This window comes from Rosa chinensis, chromosome 3, assembly GCF_002994745.2.
Source record: "Rosa chinensis cultivar Old Blush chromosome 3, RchiOBHm-V2, whole genome shotgun sequence".
NCBI lineage: Eukaryota > Viridiplantae > Streptophyta > Magnoliopsida > Rosales > Rosaceae > Rosa > Rosa chinensis.
Window position 1 is genome coordinate 28367661 of NC_037090.1, and position 3769 is coordinate 28371429.

General features: G+C 34.1%; 1 long non-coding RNA gene across 3 annotated transcripts; it reads left to right on the plus strand.

Moving 5' to 3' along the window:
• The first annotated feature begins 853 nt into the window (after positions 1-853).
• Positions 854-3059, plus strand: LOC112191453. 3 transcript variants are annotated; one of them, XR_005808922.1, is made up of 5 exons: positions 854-992; positions 1071-1497; positions 2104-2187; positions 2312-2354; positions 2863-3059. It is a non-coding gene; the product is annotated as an uncharacterized LOC112191453 (long non-coding RNA). The 3 variants fall into 3 exon arrangements; XR_005808920.1 differs by having other exon boundaries at positions 2104-2354; XR_005808923.1 differs by lacking the exon at positions 2104-2187.
• The last annotated feature ends 710 nt before the right edge of the window (positions 3060-3769 follow it).

The following is a 3769-nucleotide window of genomic DNA, read 5'->3' on the forward strand; positions in this document are numbered from 1 at the left end:
AGAGATTGTAATGTTTTATGGTGGTTGTAAAAAATTCAGCCAATTTGGTTCTCGTTTCGAATTCAATCAACGAGGTCAAACTTAGTTACTCTTATAAACCTATATTCATATATCATACACTCCAAAGAGCAACCCCTATCAATTCAATAAAAATGGAAAAAATGACCGTTGGATGAGATTATTACAATAAATTATGAGTGTGATAAAAAATTTAGCCAATTTCACCATATTTTCGAATGCAATCGAATTGGTCAACCGTCGTCATGATATGTAGAATATATATGCACATATTCTATATAGAAGTATGAGAACTTCACACACACACACACACACACATATATATAAACAATATGTGTGTGTGTGTGTTTATATATATATATGTGTGTGTGTGTGTGTTTATATATATATATATATATATATATCTGTGTGTGTGTGTGTGTTTATAAATATATATATATATAACACGTACATATATAATAGTTTACGGGCCGGGCTTAGTGGGCTTTTGGGGGCCGGGCCTATGGGATGGGCTGGTTTTTGCGGGCTTTTTGACGGGCCGGCCCTCTACCCACCAAGGCGGGCTTTTGCGGGCTTTTTAACGGCCCGGACCTGGCTTTTGGCCCTGCGGGCCAGCGGGCCTCCATCAGCCCACTTGATCCGCGGTCTTTTTGATGAGGCCTAAATTTACTAATTTAGGATACCCTATTGTGGGTATCCATTTTTACTTTTATAAATGACATATTGAAGGATTCGAGAAAGAGGAGCCAACTACCAAAAATAAAAAAAACAAACGAGAAGCGGGACAATGAAAACCCAAATGACCGAAGGCGGGGAGGAAGGTGCCAATTCAAAAGGAAAAAAAAAAATTAAAGATAAAACCTAAGGAAACAAAACTCTTATCTTTTTCGCCCTTCTCTATCTGTGACGGCGTTCTACCAAAGCTCTGTCTCTAAGGCTCCTCTGAATCTCCCATCTTTGAAGTTCTCATCTCTGTGAGTAAGATTAGATTCATCCCTCCCTATATATTGTTCTTGTATAGCTTGATTAATCAAGGTCTTATTTTCTTGTAGGCTAGGTTATTCGTTGCTGTTCCAATTATTGAAATTTTTGGATTCGATACAGCTCGATTGATCAAAGCACCAACCATCGCATTCTTTGCTCTGTTAAAGGGTTAAGCAACAGGTCAATTGCATTGCACTTGATTTACTGTGCGCCATGAGTTAACGAATGCAGAGAAATTTTATTTTATTTTTATTTTTTCACCTTAAATAGCATCATGATGAATTAAATTCTGATCAGCTTTATTGTTGCCTTCGTTGAGTACTCCAATTGATGGGCTGGTCAAATATCTCTTTGAATTCAATTCTTCTGAATACTTAGACTGTGGGTTGCAGGTTTCTGTTTGGGATTTCACTCTCTGATAGGCCTGTGTGGCAACAATTCATTATTTGCTCTTCTGGGTTGTTCTTTGGCTACCTTGTCAATTGTGTCTGTGAGGTTTGTTTCCAATTCAATTTGATCATTTTGAATTATGTTCAAATGTTTCTTCATTCTGAGATATGATTAATTGTTGGTTGTGAACATTTTCTCAATTTTCCTTTGTTGTTGTTCTTAGTTTCATTTTTCACTGTTTGATTGGTGAAAATTCAGGAGGAGAAATTGGATTGGAATAATGAGTATGCTACATTCTGTTCCAAATGGTTGTGTGGTGGCTTTGCTGTTTATAAAAAATCTTAAGGTCATGAACTTTTCTCAGCTACCTAAACAGAGTTTTGGGACACTGTTTAGGTAAAAATGGGTTTTCCTTGCCATGTTTTTGTTTTCCAATGTCAAATCAGCTTTTCTTAGTTGTTATGTTTGTATGTTCTTCTATCTTTGATTCAGTTCTCCTTTCATTGATTTTTCTTTGTCACAAACAGAGTTTAGAATAACGTTTTGGTGAGAATGGAATTTCATTTGCCATCTTATGATTGTACCTCAAATTACATTTTTCATGCTGTTAACATGTCTAACTTAAATATCAGGAATACGTGTATAATCGTGAAAATAAGTATAGTTATAATTACTGTTGCATAATCCTCGACTGATGAAAACCTCTTGCAGAAGTAAAGGCAGCAAATTAAAAATAGAGAAACAAAAAAGAATAGTCTACTTAATTGCGAGGTGTTAAGGGGTTTTGTTCTATAGGTGAGAGTCACTTCGTCTTTCTTGCAAATTGTAGAATTGTTAATTCATGGGCATTAAGAACAACAGTAGATGAACTGGATAAACTAATATGTTCTCACCTTATTTGCTGATGCATGACTTTCAGATTAGGTGGCTTTCTATTGGACTTCTTATTTGCTCATAAAAAGGTGAGAAATTTGATCTGTCATAATGTATTATTCCATTCAAGGGTGATGGGGAGTTGGTAGCTCTAAGATTCAGCTTTTATTGGTTTTCTTGTTTCGTTTTCTGGGTTAGTAAGCTATGCATACCAACTGTTTGATTTAAGTTCTGACTGAAATTCTATTAACTGTTTGCTGACGCAGCAGCTACCTATTTTTTTCAAACTGAAATTTTCTGTATCATGATCATTTAGCTAACTACGAGCAGCTATAACCTTTTATCTAGACCTTCATTTTAGAGAATAATGATATGTTAATCTTCTTGGAGTGCGAAGAGCATGATTTCATCAGATTAGAGTTGAGCTTTTGGAAAATTAAAACATGTCAAAAGTTGATGTGCCATCTGAAGCTTATGACCACGACTTAGGTTTTGAATTAGGCACAATTGTATTTTATTAATTGTTCAGTTAGTTTTTTTCTTTTTTTCTTTTTCCTTTCTTTCTGAAACATATAGACCTTTTGCAATTGTATACAGTGCTGCGCAAAACAGTGGATTGCTATCTTACACATTTTTGAAGACCACAGGAAAGAAGACATTTATTTTTGATTTTGAATTGTTGAGAGCACAAGGATCGCTAAGTTGGTTTTGTTATTGGTTTTAGACTATTTTTGTTACTCCTTAGGTTAGGAAACACTTTGATTGTTACTTTGGTTTTATTATTATGAGATTTATTATTGGTTTGACTATTTCAATTAGTTTTAAATATTTTCATGTAATATGGTAAAGAACAATCGGTGACAAAACCATATGTATTGTCAACAGTTTCCTCGTAATAAGCAATCAATTGTAACGAAAAAGAATTTCCTCGCTATAGGCTATAGAATGTATAATGACGAAAATAAATTTCATCGCTATACAATACACAACTTATGACGATAAAAATAAATTTCCTCGTTAAAAATTATAATATGTATGACGATGATAGTAAATTTCATCGCTATAGGTTATACAACTTACAACGACAAAAAGTAAATTTCCTCGCTATAAAATATAGTATCTACTGTGATGAAAGTAAATTTTCTTGCTATAGACTATACAACTTACAACGACAAAAGTAAAATTCCTTGCTATAGAACATACAACAACAAAAGTAAATTTCCTCGCTATAGCAAATATAACCTACAACGACAAAAGTAAATTTCCTCGCTATAAACCTTATAACCTATATCGACAAATGTAAAGTTCCTCGTCATTGAGTACCTTTGGCGAGGAATACACCATATAACCTACATCGACAAATGTAAATTTCATCGTCATTGAGTACCTTTGGCGAGGAATACTTTTCTCTCGTACAAGATACATATAAGGAAGAAAATAAATTTCCTCGTTAAAGATTGCTTATAGTGAGGAAAGACTTCCTTGCCATAAGATACCTACAATG